The sequence below is a fragment of the Protopterus annectens genome, chromosome 1.part0, assembly GCF_019279795.1.
Source record: "Protopterus annectens isolate FY-2018-M chromosome 1.part0, PAN1.0, whole genome shotgun sequence".
In the NCBI taxonomy this organism is placed as follows: domain Eukaryota; kingdom Metazoa; phylum Chordata; order Ceratodontiformes; family Protopteridae; genus Protopterus; species Protopterus annectens.
The window spans coordinates 493,529,825-493,547,132 of NC_056725.1; the positions used below are offsets into that span (position 1 = coordinate 493,529,825).

Consider the following 17,308-nt stretch of genomic DNA (forward strand, 5'->3'; position numbering starts at 1 on the left):
CTCCTGCTAAGACTTGTACATTGACTGCTAACACTTCATAAAACATAAGAATGTTTGGACAATCCAGACAGACTTGATATTTTTTACAGACCACCTAGTCTGTAATTTGATTTGTACCAGGGATTTCTTCCCACTTTTAAATCTCTGCATTAAAAAGCTGTTTGCTTTAGCACATATGGATTTCAGTACCATGAAATTATATAATGCAAAGTTCCAGGCATTTTGAGCAAAGGGTATACATTAGCATAGAAATACAAACTGATACCAGGTAGGGCCCTCCTAATGTACTGATCTGGCACTGAAATACATACAGTTTCTTTCATATTTTATTTATTTGATTGTTTTTTAACAGTCGTAAATATAAATATTTTTTTATTCTCATGCATTCTTGAAATGCATCATTATTCTTTTAATTACAGAATCCCTGGTATTCAGAAACATACTTTCAGTGAACATGCAAAGATGCAACCAGGCACAATGCAGCCCAAATGTAATTATCAGTTAACTAGAAAGGATCTCACAGATCAAGAAGCAACTAATTAAGAAACCTACTCGTGGCTGAGCAAGTGTTTCTCATGATTGTTGCAAGGAATGTTGTGAAGACCAGTAGTGAGCAGGTAGCGTGCACACTTTTAAGCATGTGCACATGCACTACTTCTTAACGCTGCATGAATAGTTAGAATCCTCAATAAGTGATTATATATACTTTTACTGACTGAAATGGAGTTGGAAATGGGTGTGTAGGAACATCATAAAGAGCAGTCAGAAGAACATGCACAAGCTCACAAGGAAGGTAAGAGTAGGAGAGGGGATAGGGAGAAAGGGTATACATTTTGGTGGTCAGGATCCCACTTTTTAAGAAGGATAGATGAAGAAGGATGCAAGGGGAATCAGTGGATGGAAAGGAGACAGAGGAATGAAAGCAGGGGCACACAAACAAGTGTAAAACACAGCAAAGGCCAACAGTGGAGGTGCTGACACAAAGGGGGTTGAAAATTAAATTACATACAGACAGAAGGGGGACAACTGGTGATGGGAAAGACTGAACAACAAACAGGATAGGGAAGCCAAACTCAAGGAAGGGGAACACCAGGATGGGAGACAGGGTTGGTATCCCATCTCTGACACCATGCTGCCTTGGCTAGACCCAGGAAGAGGTAAGCCGGGCTTATATCACTTCATCGAAACGGCAGAAGTTTGAAAACCATATGTTCGAACTTATAACCTTGAAGTGCAAAACCATCGAAGGCTTAGAACAGCAATTTTTTTCCCAGGGAATAAAATCGCTGTTCCAAGAAACACACACACAACACAAGCGCACCAAAAAACAGCAATCCACACACATACACTCAAAATCCTACATCTAACCCTACACTAAACTGTACATACACTACTATCTATCCACTTACCTTAACCCAAACCCTAACCCTAAGGTCCATCACTATCGCACACTCACCTGACCCGCACCCTAACCCTAACCCTAACTCACCTATCCCGCCCTAACCCTAAAGTCTGTCACTATCGCACACCCACCTCACCCGCGCCCTAACCCTAATTCACCTAACATGTGCCCTAAACCTAACATCCACACAATCCACACTTACCTGAACCAGACCCGTAACTTTCCACCACAGTGCTGAAAATCGCGAAGCCACAGAAACGGCCCACCAAATTCTTTCCCTGGGAAGGAATTTGGTGTTCCATGGCTTTGCGATAATCAGTTTTCGAACTTCACAGTTCGAACATATGGTGTTTGAACTGCTGAAGTTTCGATGAACTGATAGGAACCCGGTAAGTCAAGACCAAGAGTGCCCTCCCCACTGGGCCCTGTCTGAGATGATAGTGATAGCAGTACCAGGCAGTAGTGTGACTCTGTAAGTCATATAAGTGCCCTCTCCAGGAGCCTGATGCAGGTATCAAACCACTGGTCCACCAACTCACATACCCCCTCTACCAACTCCTGCCAGGTAACAAACTGTGACCACCACTGGCAGTGTCACAGGAGGTAACAAAGTCACTCCCTTCCAGTAACTGACCTCCAGAGGACACGGGGGTTATCCCCAGATCACATCACACTGTACTCAATGGGAAGACAGGCCTGGAAATAGATAGGTAGCAGGCAGAAGAAGGCCAGAACTGATGGAGTGATGGATGCAGACCAGTATCACACAACTGGCATGACCATGGTAGATGGTGCTGGAAATGTTAGCATAAATGGATAGAAATAACATAAAATATAAAGAGGGAGAAGAAGAGAAGGAGCTGGAGAGGCAAAAAAATTAGTATTAGTATTATGAATGTTTCTGATGACCACTCATGCTGGTACCTAATGGTGTACTACACAACTGCTTGATATGCTGCTATTCCAGATCCAACAGTTCAGTCTGTAGACATGTACAAAAACTGAAAAGTCTGTATCATATGGCATCCATGTAGATGGGCAGTGTCATTGTCCCTGTTATAAGGGTTGTGTAGGTTTGAGGCTAGAGCAGTAGTAAGAAGATGGGGATGTTGGACATACTATGCTGTGAGGGTGTGTGGGGTTGTGACTCCATGGGCAAAGACATGCCATGTGAACTTGGATAGTGGCAACACTTATGCAACCCAATATCCCTATGAGGGCATTGTGGTGTGCCACAGGCAGAAACAATCATTGTTAACAAACACAGATATTATCAGGTGTTAGAAAAGACTGTAAGTTACTTTGATATGCACCATGGTGCACAACATGGGTATAACACAAATGACATATGCCAGATGAAGGTGTCACTGACATGAGCATGTGGTGGGTTGATACATGGGTAATATGTATCACCCCAACAACCCCACCAATGGCCCTCCAACCACCCATGGCCACAGCCCATCCTTCCCAACCTCCAAACCCCATAGCCCATGTACAGAAAGCTTGGGCCATTGTGCACAGCTCAGGAAGGCAATCGCTGTGCATGTCAGGCACTGCAAGGCACTAGGTATGCAGTCCAGGCAGGAGGGTCATCTCCCTGCAAATAAGTAATGTGTGTATACTATAAATTTATAGAATTTATATTAAGTATTACATATCTATTGGGTTTGTCCAAGTGTACAAAAGACTGAGACAGAGCTGTTTCACTGCTACCTATTCATATTATACCAGTATTGTTAAACTGCTCCAACATAACTAAGTAATAAAGAGCTCGACAGTAAATTATACTTATTGCTGCACCTGGAGATATGCTCCATTCTCCTCTGGTAAAGAAGCATATTCTTAGATAGTTTCTCCCTGGATGAAAAATAAGAATAACAAATACACCAAACATCAATTAAATGTCCAGCTAATGCCCATTGACCTATAAGGGGAAATACCAGGACAGTGACAACCCTACACTATTACAATACATCTTAATGACCCTTTCTCTGACCTCTTCTTCCTACAGACACACATGATAAGGATGACACCTCCTCAGGTCACTGAACAGGTGCAAGCACTGCTCACCAGAGCAGCTTATACCATTAGCAGCAGTCACTGTCCTGGTATGACTCTGCAGGGTATTTACTTTACACTAGGAACTTTCATAAGAGTTTCCAATCAAGTACACTCAGTAGTCCCAGTAAAACAAATGCAGCAAGTTCTTACTTTAATTAGGGGATCACTATTCATCAAGACACAATTCATCGCAGCCCTCTTCAATCACACCCTGATGTTGACAAGTTATGTGCATCATTGGGTAGCTATGTAGCATGACTAAATGCAGTGCCACCATTATACAGTATGAAAGTACACGCCATGGCATGGTGATGTTAGGGAATAAACAATTTCATCGAACCATTGTAGTATAGTGTCTGCATTTGTTAATACTTTTGCTATTCAGCACTTTTAAAGGCCACATTAGTACAATGTATTTCCCCATATTTCCCCACATCCCCTCTGGGGTCATTGAGAGATCCATGCATGCTTACGGTTTGTCACAGGTGCTCATGTAAGTCCAAGAAGCTGACTGTGCCTCTTAGCATGACCCAAATGATTTCCACAATATGATAAAGGTGCAGCTCATGAATATTCATTTGAATGAGGGTCATTTCCATAAAGATTGAGGTAAAAGCCTAAAAACTGCATGATAAAAGCAGCAATGGTCAGAGCAGGCCTCATTCTGCCACTGAAGATTGCTGGATAGCAAACTTTAGAGTTGTTATTTGAGGAGGTTTACAAGAATTTCTGCAAGCAAAACATGCTTAATCAGAGGTAAGGGATTGGGGAATGATCATGTGTGATGGACTACTGTGCCATTGCTTGTCTGTTGCTTAAAGACATGCATGACACTTGGATAGTATAGATAGGTAAGCTGATAGGTGCAAATATCAACAATGGTGTAACTGTGTGGGGGACTGTATACAGGTATAGGGTGTGCTGCTGTGGCAGCAAAATCGGCATGGGTGCAGCAGGTTCAGTTAAACAAAGATATGAGGTTTGTGTCCTTGAGTACTATGCAGATAACATAACCTATGCTGTAGGCCCAGGACAGTGTGTGTCACAGACAATGTTAATATGCAAGTGTTGGGAGGTATTCTGTATACTGATAATTAAACTCACAGCTGTTGCAGAAATGCCATGATGTCTGTTGCTGCAGGTTTACCTCTATCAGTTACACAGTATACTGTGTTAAATGTGTGGATGCTAAAATTACTGATGCAGTGACTGTGAATGGAATAATGTGGCTAGGGTTTGGGGGGGGTGGAACAAGCAGCACATTCCATGGGCAGTTATATAGTGACATTGCTGTCATCATTCCTCCATGGTGAAAATTCCTTACTGTTATGCTCATACACCCTTTATACTCATCATCTCCTATGGACTGCAGATGTGAGGAAAGCCTTCACAGTAGTAGTAGTATATGGATGAGGATGGGAAGGTTACACTACCAGTGAGTCATTTCATTGACAGACTAGAGATCCACTGGGATCTGCAAGAAATACACATGTCTGGCCTTCATCAGGAATCCCTGTAGGGGAATTGTTAAGCCATGGACGTTCTACCACTTTGGGTCATCCCCTTAAAACATCTGTACCAGGGCTTTGTATGTCTGGCTTGAGCTACTGCTTTTTGTGCATGGAAGGAATGTTCTATACACATATCCATGTAGGAGGATGTATGCAAACAGTAGTAGATGATTGCAGTCATATTTTGCAGGATGTCCTGTTGTAAACCCATGCCTACCTGTGGGTTGAACATACATATATTATACTTTGTCCTATACTAGGTGATTGTACAATGGACCTAAATACACTGTATTTCAAAGGAGGAGTGTACGTCACTGCAGAGATGGTGGTGAACACTGGCAGTCACATCCTGCGCTGGGTCTGTGCCACATCCACAGTTGTGAACATCAACAAGATGCATGTTATGTGCATGGAAGCTGTATGATTGCCTATTGAGCTTATGCACATACAGTGACATAAACTATCCCACAAACAACCATGTGTTCATCCAATTTCCTGCTCAGAGTACTTTGACACTCCTGTCCATGTCACTGCAACACACAGAGAAATATCACACATAACAGCTCCACATGGGTGCCAGCCATACATGTGAGTATTTCTCATCGATGTTGAAATACAACAGGAGTTTCACCAACACTAGCCATTTCCAGGTACAGCAACACAGGGGTTTATCCTTTACAAGTTCCCAAGAGTTTGTCCACATATTTCTTTGTTATTCAAGGTTATTATGAATGAAGGTAGAAAGCATCATAAATGTAAATTCTGCAAAGCTTCTCAAACACCCAAGATTTTATTAAAATGCTTCATCATGAGAGATTTGACCACGCCTTCCAAGTGCATGCCTGGTGGGATGTTATACAGGACATCAATACTGGCCAAAATCAAGCCTATTTTCAGGTCCAAGGAAAGGTCACTGAGATTGCTGGCACAGCATGGAGTAAGGCCACCCACCAGGCACATAAGCAGAGGGCAATGGGATTGGTCACTTAATCACCTTCAACAGACACAGAGGAGTTTCTGATATGTTGTTTGGGGGTCCAGACAGTTCTGAAATCAATGATGGAGTGTTATATGTTGCTGTGAAGTTGAACAAGGCACAAATGTTATCCATCAGTGATGTCCCAGATGGGTCTGACTGAAAATGAGGTACTAACTGCAGCTAAAGAACTTACATGTATGGCTTTTTTTGTTTGTTTTATAGGAACATCAGGACTGCAGGTCAAAAAGCCCTCTGCCCAAGGTATGTTAAACATTAGTTTTTTTTAGTTCTCTGCTATGTAGGAGTGGTTTCACTGGGTTGCAATTGTTTGTGAAGGATTCATCCTTAGATTAAGCAGTTTTCTGGTGTTTTCACAGGTGTTCTGTTAGCAGCATCCTCCATATGGATATAGTATTGCCTAATGTCGAGGAGCTGACTGCCTGTGATGATGAAGATGGCAGACGAAATCCCAGCTCATTTGGAGGTAAGATGTCAGTGGTAAACTTGAACAATGCAATGACCACATCTCTACCGCTTTCCACAGATATAGCACCTGTGCCTGTAGAACTCAACCCCAGACCCAGAAAGCCACCAAGAAACAGGAAGATGCCATCGTATTTGCTCATGGAGTATCCTCAGCTCCAGCAACATAGTCCCCCTTCACTGCCACCAGCTCCATTGAGTGTGATTATGACCTCAGAGGCTGGTATGCTGGTGATCGAACATGCCATAGGTACCACTCCCTCCCCCAAGATGAATGTGTCCATTACTACTTCTAAGCATTGGTACAGGGCAATAATATGAGGAAAGGCAGAGACCAATAAAGCCATAGATGAGAGGGTCAGAGTAGTCCATAATCTGTGTGATGACCTCTGGGTCATATATTATAGACATGTGATACAGGGAGTTTGTATGCAGCAGGTGCACCTTTGATGTGGCCCATCATTACCACCATACTTCCTGTCACTGGTCCACCTCCACCTCTGGAGAGGAGGTCCATGGTTGGAGGAGGAGGAGGTGGGCATGGTCTATTACCCAAAGTTCCACCACATCAACTACATGGTCTAGTGTTGACGGCACTGTGAGACAAATGTATGCACCTACAGAGTGATAATGTAGAGACCACCCATGACATGACCAAAGTCACATAACACTCGATCATCTGTGCATGCTGTGAACTGTGCCTCTGACCATTCCAGGAGATGAATCCTGGTGAAAAGTGTAGAATATGAACAGCCAAAGCATGTGTTTGAGGAAATTGAGTATGTGATAGTCTGTACGCAAAATGTACTGTGAATTGTGAACTCTGAATGAACTCTGAACAATGAAGAAAATGCTGAACAACAAGAATCTGCCTAACAGCAGGAAATGTGCCTTTTATGGAAGTGCATCCGATTTTCTCTTTTTGCCTAGAGATATGATGATGTGAATTGTCTTATGTTTACGGGTAAACCTTTGATTGGTTAATTGCCCTGTGTAATAATCTAATTGGTTCAGTTTCATATTTTTGTACTGTCAGCACTATTACCAGTACATAAGGTTGTTTATTTCCTTGTTCTGGGAGTCTTCCTGGTACTTTCCATGAGGCTCCCGCACATGTGTACTTGTAGTTAATAAAAACCACTGAAAGAGAGAAAGAGCTGTATTCTTCATTTACAAAGTAATGTACGACTTAACAATTGGTGCCGTTTACTCAGATCTGAATTAAGAGCAAGCTGCAGCAGTCGGGAACTGAACGAAATACTGCTAAAGGGCCCATGACAGGTTTTTCTGTCTCTGTAGCATTTCTTTCATTTTTCTGTCCCTGTCTGCCTTCAAAATTTTACGAATAAATTTTTTTTTTCTTTTAATGTCTGACAAGTTATGATTTCTCTCATTCAGTCGTTTTAAGGTAAGTGGCATGCATTTCTTTTCTGCTTTGAATACGCAGTATGAGAGTGGGGTTAATAATGCGCAGTATGAGAGTGGGGTTAATATGGAAAATACTGGCGTCATACATATGAAAGGAGGAATGCTAGTGGGGTAACAAGACGTTTTTATAATGCCTTAGCTAGACCTGTGACTAAACAGGTATAGCTTATTGAGTGATAGTGGGGTAACAAGACGTTTTTAACACCTTAGCTATACCTGTGTTAAACAGGTATAGCTTATTTAGTGCTAGTGGGGTATTGAGTGAAAATGGGAGCGAGTGCGGGGAAAATAAATGAGCCAGAAAAAGGTACACCAGCTGGTTATGTTTTATCGGGTGTCCCGGGACAGTTGTATGTTTTTGGATCAGTGGATCACCCTTACTAAAGATGATGGCGATCTGGCATTTCCGGAAAATGGTAGTTTTAATAAGGATGTTCTGAATAATTTACAGAAAAAGTTAAAAAAGAAAGGAAAAATACCAGGGTTGTGCTGGGCAGCTTTTAATGATTGGATATGTGAGGCTAAAGTACAAGAAAAGGATTTGGTCATTAGTAGCCTTAAAGATAGTCAACAAAAGTTAAAAGAGCAGATAAAGGAACTGTGACAAACTGCTAAGAATCTAGATATAGCAAACAGTAAACGTTTAAAAGAACCACCCTCTAAGGGATTATATCCGGTACAAGAATTAAATAAATTACAGATACCTGAATCATCTGAGGATGATAACCCATGGTTCTCCCCACCCCCTATGGCTCCTCCACCACAATATCTGCCATCACAACTTCAGGATGGAACTGTTAGCTCCACAATACAGGGAGAAGGCCGGCGAAGGGAAGAACAAACTAGTCCTGACTCCAGAAGTGGAGATCAGGTAACAGCAGGTCAGTCTAGCCGAGTAGCTATAGAACAACCTGATCAGATAGATACAGGCAAATCATCCCCTAGAGTAACCCGCTCTAAGGTAAAGAAACACCACAAAAGAAAAGTACAAATGCTTTTCGACCCTAGGTCCAGTCAGCTGAAAATACCTCAGAACAGCAAAACTGTATATTCACACAAGGGCAAATATTATAAGCAATGCCCAATTGTAATTGAGGACAAGGATGGTTACATTAGTCCACATAAATCTCATCAATCATCAAATCTCAGCTTTACTTCTGATTCGAGCACGAGCTCATCAAACGAAGCAGGAGTATTTCCATTGAGGGAGGTTCCAAATCCAGCACATGCTAGAGATGCGGGACAACCAGCTACTGTAGTCGTACCTAGGGCGTGGTCGGCAGTTGATTTTCAAGCAATCACTAAGTCACTTCCGCCTTTTCGTAATAACCCAGCAAAATTCCAGCGCGTATTAACAGAACACATTTGTTTACAAAATCCTACTATAGAAGAAGTTAAAGCCGTCCTCCAATACGCTGTTCCAGCTGATCTAATGAAACGTATCTGGGATCATGCCAATTTCCCCACCCCAATACCAAAACATGACATACAAGGGGAAAATGGTTTTGAAGCAGTCAGGCAGCGAATAGTCGATGCTGTCATCGTCATAGTGCCACCTACCCCCAATTGGTCTAAGATTAAATCAATCATATAGAAAGAAGATGAACCTATAGACGAGTACTTACAACGACTTACTGACGCCTTTGAGGCATATTCCGGATACCCAGAGCCCACCGAAGGGCCAGCACAAAGCGGGCTGTCAGCTGCTTTTGTGGATGGGTTACACCCTCAAAGTGAGAGATAAATTAAAAGAGGTATGTTTGAATTGGCCTAATTTAGGCCTACATGAGTTAGTTCATCAAGTACAATACCTATCTGACCATTTGGCTAAAGAAAAAAAGGATTTACAGGAACAATTAGTACAAGCACAAATCCAAATATGTAACGCTTTTGGCCAACCCGGTCACCGAGGTAGAGGATGAGGGTGGGGAAGAGGGAGAGGTAGGGGTCAAGGTCCAGCAAATCAAGTTAGACAAAACTACCAAGGTACGCAGTCAACCCAACCTCAGAATCCTAGTAATCAGACCGAGTGTTTCAATTGTGGCCAGGCAGGCCACTGGAAAAATGAGTGTCCATACTTGGCTGAACAACCTGCGTCATAACAATGGAACTCTAACTGGACGCCAAACCCCCAACAGCAACCACAATGAAGGTTCCCTGAACAGAAACAACAGCAGTTGTACCCTTTCCTTCCTGTGGATCAGGACGGACCACATGTCATGTTACTGGTTAAAAATAAACCATATCCATTCCTGATTGATACCGGGGCGACTAAATCTATGCTGACTAGCAGAACAGACATGAATATTCCCCTTTCTAACAAACTAACTAAAGGAGTAGGTGTCTCTGGTATACCTATTGAGTATTCTGAAACCGTACCAGTCCCAATAACTTTAGGACCTTTGCAGGATAATCATGCATTTTTAGTAGGACCCTCAGCACCTTTAAACTTGTTAGGAAGAGATTTGCTTTGCAAAATGGGGGCCGCCATTTTTTGCACAGCTGATGGAGTTTATCTCCAAGTACCTTCAGATCAACAGGACACTACTTTGGCAGCCTTGGATGACACCATAACACTACAATCTATGTGTATTCAGTCCGAATCTAACAGAAATGAAGATTTACATTCCCTACCCTCTTACTTGTGGACAACTCATGACAATGATGTAGGATTTTTAACTTCAGCTATCCCTGTAAAAATAACTCTAAAACCAGGTGCAAAGTTGCCGCGAGTACCACAGTACTCTCTGATGGCTGAGGCTATCTCTGGTATAGCCCCTGTTATTTCTGCACTAGAACAGCAAGGGATCATAGTACCCACCACAAGCCCTTGTAACACTCCAATATTGCCAGTGAAGAAACCTGGTAAGCAAGCTTACAGATTTGTACAAGACTTATGGGAAGTTAACAAAGCAATTATGCCTGTCTTCCCAATTGTGCCAAACCCAGCTACTATTTTAAGCTGTATCACACCTACAGCTAGATATTTTACAGTAATAGATATTTCATTGACTTTTTTCTCTATTCCAATACATCCTGATAGTCAATATTTGTTTGCTTTTACCTACAAAGGGCAACAGTATACTTGGACTCGATTGCCCCAGGGGTATGTAGAATCCACAACTTTATTTTCAAGGGAGATGCATAGACAGTTACAAGATTTACAATTACCGTCACATTCAGTTTTAGTTCAATATGTGGACGATATACTTATAGCCTCTCCAGACAGTACCTCATGTAAGGAAGATTCCCTTTTAGTATTAAATTTTTTAGCTGCACGAGGATTTAAAGTAAATAAATCTAAACTACAATACTGTCAAGACAAAGCGCAGTATTTAGGACACATTATTGAAATGGGTTCTCGTCGGATACTCCCTAACTGAATCAGTTCCATTCAAAATGCACCACTTCCTGTAACTCAGAGACAACTTAGAGGGTTCCTTAGTCTAGCGGGATACAGCAGACAGTAGGTATCTAATTTTTCGGAACTTTCAGCCCCTCTGCTGCAACTTTTGAAGAAATACATTACAGACCCTCTACTCTGGACGTCACAGCACGATGAGGCTTTCCAGCCATCAAAACAGCCCTGGTAAATCCTCCTGCCTTAGGATTACTGGACTATTCAAAACCTTTCATTTTCTTTTGTTGCGAATGGAATAAAACTGCTCTAGGCCTCTTAACTCAGCAACGCACTGGAGGTTACTGACCTATTGCTTACTACAGCACTCAATTGGATCCGGTTGCTTCTGGTTACCCAGCTTGCTTATGGGCTGTGGCAGCAGCTGCCATTTTGGTAGATATGGCAACTCCACTAACCCTGGGGCATGACACGGTATTAGCAGTCCCACATGCTGTTCAAGCATTGCTTCTGAAGACCAAAACACAATATTTTTCAAATGCACATCTTACTAAGTATGAAATAAGTTTAATGGGTAATCCCGCTTTACAAGTTAAACGCTGCCCACCACTAAACCCAGCTTCTTTAATACCGACCTCAGATGAGGGCGAACCACATGATTGTGTACTAGTAGTTAACTCTGTTCTTTCTCCTAGGTTAAATTTATATGATACTCCTTTACAAAATCCTGATTTAGTTCTTTTCATTGACGGATCCTGTTTAAGAACAAACTCCGGAGAATTCCAAGCTGCTTGGTCAGTCTGTACACCAACTGAAGTATTGCGATCAGCACGATTACCTACAGGCATCTCCGCGCAGGTTGCGGAATTAGTGGCATTATCAAATGCATGCAAAATAGCTAAAAACAAGTCTGTTACCATTTAGACTGATTCCCGTTATGCCCATGGTGTTGTACATGATTTTGGTATGTTATGGAAAGAACGGGGATTCCTAACTTCCTCCGGAACATCCATTAAAAATCATTTTTACATCAATAATCTATTACAAGTCTTATTGTTACCTTCTGAAATTGCTGTTGCTAAATGCGCAGTCCATCAATCCAATGATACGTTCAAAAGTAAGGGCAATAATTTTGCTGACTGGTCTGCTAAACAGGCTGGTTTCTCACAAACTGTTCAGGGTCACTTTTTGCAGCCGTTACAATCCATGACAACTTTTGATGATACAGTGTTAAAAGTTTTACAGGATGAGGTTTCAGAATCAGAAAGAAGAACATGGCTGGCTAACAATTGTTTTAAACGCTCTGATTCACTCTGGCAACATCCAGATGGCAGATTGGTCTGCCCTATATCCATGCTAAATTCTCTCATTAAAGCTTATCATTTGCCAGCTCATGTTGGGGTACAAGCTTTAATAAAACAAATCCAAAGGGATTGGTTTGCCCCAAGGCTTTCTGCTTCTGTACAGCACTTTGTGAGCACATGCTCCATTTGTTTACAGTACAATATTTCAAAAGGCACAATGGCTCCCGCACAACCCTTGCCAAAACCATTGGGACCATTTTGCACTTTGCAATGGGATTTTATTGAATTACCAATATGTGCTCGTTTTAAATATGTTTTAACTGTTGTTGATATTTTTTCTGGCTGGCTAGAAGCATACCCATGTGTAAAGAATGATGCTATATCAGTTGCTAAGAAACTTTGTTATGAATTTATACCTTGATTTGGTGTTCCCTGTTATATATATTCAGATCGTGGAACACATTTTACAGCTCAGTTAATTGACTCACTGTGTACTATGTTGGGTATCACTTTAAAATTTCACTGCCCATATCGACCGCAGGCATCTGGCATTATCGAACATATGAATGAAACACTGAAAACCAGACTAGCAAAAATTACTACTGAAACAGGCCTCACTTGGGTACAGGCCTTACCTCTAGCTTTGCTCTCTATGAGAGTACAAGTACATCCTACTAAAGGTCTCTCTTCTCATGAAATCCTCATGGGCCACCCTATGCGCATGCTCATGACTCCACCACCACCCTTTTCTGAGTATGATGCCTTTGATCATGATGTTATTGTACATTGCACTTCTCTTGTTTCTTTCTTACAGTATTATCACCGCCAAGTAGCAGTGGCACAACATAATCCTGATCTTTTCCTGTCTTCTGAACTGCAACCGGGAGATTGGGTATATGTCAAGTCTTTCTCCCGAAAAACAGCACTGCAACCTCATTGGAAGGGGCCCTACCTGGTTCTATTGACAACATCTTCAGCGGTACAATTACAAGGCTCACCTACCTGGATTCATATATCACACATTAAGAAAGTCATCTCATCTGAAAATCAGACACCTTTACATTTTACAGCTCTAGATTCCTCACCTATTGCTTCTCGAACTAGAAGCCATACTGTCCCAGTACCTGATGATGACTGACATTTCTCCAATCGGGACACTTCTGCACTCTGACACAAAAATCCAACCTAAACCACCATTTCCACATCATTTCACTATTATGGTGACTATTTTTGTTGTTATCGTCTTCTTACTATGGCCATTTCTATTTCCTGCTCCAGTCATACCTCATGCCAAAAGAACTGCGTGGCATCCACAATTCAACACCTACCAAGCAATAAAATATGCTTATGCATCATCCCTTAATGTCTCCAATTGCTGGATCTGCACTGCTATTCCCACGGTTCATGCGAGATTGATGCTAAATATAGTCCCTTTAGGGATTGAAGATACTTGGATGAATCTGATCTATGACACACCAAAGGTTGTCTCAAAACACAAGGTAGCATTACAGTTGTCCCTCCATCAAAATGGAACTGTGTGTTTTCAAAGACTTGATAAAACCATAGTGGGATCCAGAGTAGGGTGGAGCCATTGTAGCAAAACTGTGGTATATAACTGTACTGCATGGGGTTGCGTAACAGATTTTTCACCTATGTTAAGAATTGTCAAGAATTCTATAGCTAACTTTTCCCGGAAAATAGAAACTGTCTACTGGAAAATATTCAAAGGACTTCAGAATACCGGGAATCGCTTTAAGTCTATCAATATCACCATTAAAGTATAAAACTGTTATTTTGTGTGCAGAAGAAAAGCATATAAATGGCTACCAGGAAACTGGTCTGGCAGTTGTTTCCTGGGTTACCTAGTTCCAGCTATTCGACATGTGTCTACTTTACCTAAAGGAAAAATTCGGAACGTTCGAGAAGTCAAGAGGCCTACCAACCCAGTAGGTCAAGTCAATACTTCCTGGATCTATCATCACAACTTAGCTCATGCTAGTACCAAAGGACTATCCCATATGGATTTGGGTGATGATGTCATATCATGGGCTGGTATCATTCCGTCATATGGAGCAGTGAAGTCAATTTGGGAACTGAGAAAGTTATCTAAACTGCTCAAAATTTTGAGCAATGCTACATTTTCTGCCCTAGAATTAGTAACTGATGAACTGACTGCTATGAGAGCTGTAGTACTCCAAAACCATATGGCTCTTGATTTCACCCTAGCAGCAAAAGGAGGAACTTGCGCTTTAATCCAGGAGGAGTGCTGCACATTTATTCCTGACAATCAGCATGAAATTGAAAGTCACCTTGAACTGATTCAGAGAATTTCTGAACTTTCAGAGGCCAAAGAGGCCGATAGTTCAACATGGGCTTGGTTAACCAACCTGTTATCAGGTTGGGGAGGTGGACTGTTGAAACTGATTTTATTAATTGCAGTATTAGCAATTGTTGCTTTTCTTGTCTTATTTCTAATCAAAGCATTGATTTTGAAATTAATGTCTTCAAAAACTGTAAATAAAGTGCCTAAGTTTTATATGCCTGCAGCTATGAATGTAAACGATATAATAACAATGTTTTCCAATGATAAAAAGACCAGTAGCATGGTTATGTTAGATTTAGGACAAATGTATGATAGGTTAAATGGTGATGCTTACACAGCATCAAATGGGGGATTGTAGAATATGAACAGCCAAAGCATGTGTTTGAGGAAATTGAGTATGTGATAGTCTGTACACAAAATGTACTGTGAATTGTGAACTCTGAATGAACTCTGAACAATGAAGAAAATGCTGAACAAGAATCTGCCTAACAGCAGGAAATGTGCCTTTTATGGAAGTGCATCCGATTTTCTCTTTTTGTCCAGAGATATGATGTGAATTGTCTTATGTTTATGGGTAAACCTTTGATTTGTTAATTGCCCTGTGTAATAATCTAATTGGTTCAGTTTCATATTTTTGTACTGTCAGCACTATTACCAGTACATAAGCTTGTTTATTTCCTTGTTCTGGGAGTCTCCCTGGTACTTTCCATGAGGCTCCCACACATGTGTGCTTGTAGTTAATAAAAACCACTGAAAGAGAGAAAGAGCTGTATTCTTCATTTACAAAGTAATGTACGACTTAACAATAGGGGTGTGTACAGTCAGTGCATACATCTCTAGCTGGTGTCCTGGACCTTTCCACCAGACCCCAGTACAGTGCAGCATTATCTGCTGGAACTTTATCTGTGCATACATATGCATACACATCAGCATCACCTACTTCCACCTAGATACAAGACAATGAAGACACCATTACCCTCCCTGTCCAGTCTCTGCAACTTCCCAGAAAAACCTGCCACAGTCTCTCTCTCACATACACACATAGCATTAACCCTACACCCACTTCTCCATGCACATTGCCCATTGTTGACACTTGTCACTGTGGCCCTCCCATCTGTGCATATAATGACAACTGTGCCCTGCCCTCTGTAGTCTGATATCTGGGTAGCTTGTTTCTGATGGGCAGTGTGGCTAGCCTATGCATGGTACAGCACTGCTTAGGTACAGTTTTGCATGCATCACTTTTACTGTTATATGTACTGTTTTCTGTAGCTTATAGTTATAAACCAGACTCTGACTCTTAGCCAGTGCTGTGGCATACTGTGCCTGCCTGCATAGTCATCCAATATTGCCCACTCCTGCATAGGCTTCTCTTCAGGCACCACCTTTTCAGCTGCTGACTCCAGGACTTTGTCCTCCCCTTCCATATCTGTTTGCATACCAACATGATGTGTAACACTTAACACACTGCAATGATTTTACAGCATGTGCTGGGATTATACTACCTTGTACCACCACAGATGTTCAAACAATGATTTAGCAGGCTAAACATGTTTGTCCATAACTTGGTTCTCTGAGAAGGCATTATTGTATTCATTCTTTACCATGGTCTGTGGGTTTTGCATTAGTGTCATTAATCATGGCTCTCAGGCATATCCAGCATCAGTAATAATATGGCCCTGTGGAAAATCACCCCGTGCAAATAGCTGGTATAAGTTGCATGTATACTAGAAATGGCAGTCATGGGCACTGCCTGGGTGGCCTATTGACACACTGTATATTATACCCAGTGCATTGAGGACCACAAAAATGCATATTCCTTGGTATCTGTAGATTTAGGTACTCCACAGATCCCATGAGCCTGCATATGAGGTAAACACATCTCAACCATCCCCTACATGGTAGCTCTATCCACATGGTAGCAGTCCACTATTTCTGTGTCATAGAGGGCAGGTTATTTTAGGCAGAGACAGGTGATGTGGTGCTTCTGAGGCAAAAATGCATACCACTGTGACTACTGGCAGTGAAAAACATCCTCTTACATATTCATGTTCACTAATGTGGCAGCTATCCCATACATGTTTTTACTCCAAAATTCTACTGTAGTCAATAACCTTGGAGGTAGTACCTCTCCATGTCAAATGTATACATTTCTGAATCTGTCTACCTTATTGTTGACCCTCATTTTCCTCCACCATTGCCTTCATTTTAATAATGTTTTTTAGTTCCATGACATTATACCACAATTTGTATATTATGCAGGCCAAGATATTTCTCGGCTTTAGACTATCATTCTCAGTGTGTCTCTGAATTGTCCCCCGCCAAGTGCATGACTGCTCATCATTGAAAATGAAAAATGATGCAGAAACTGTTTCTGAACCTGGAGTAATCTGTTTTAAAGAGTCTGTTCTAGGAATCTACTACCCCCTCTATTAACAAAAAATGTAAGCAATATAGGC

General features: G+C 41.6%; 1 protein-coding gene across 2 annotated transcripts in view; it reads left to right on the forward strand.

The window, feature by feature from the left end:
• TMEM63B (transmembrane protein 63B) overlaps positions 1–17,308 on the forward strand; it is a 2,399,602-nt gene that overhangs the window by 1,863,202 nt on the left and 519,092 nt on the right. The window lies entirely within an intron of this gene.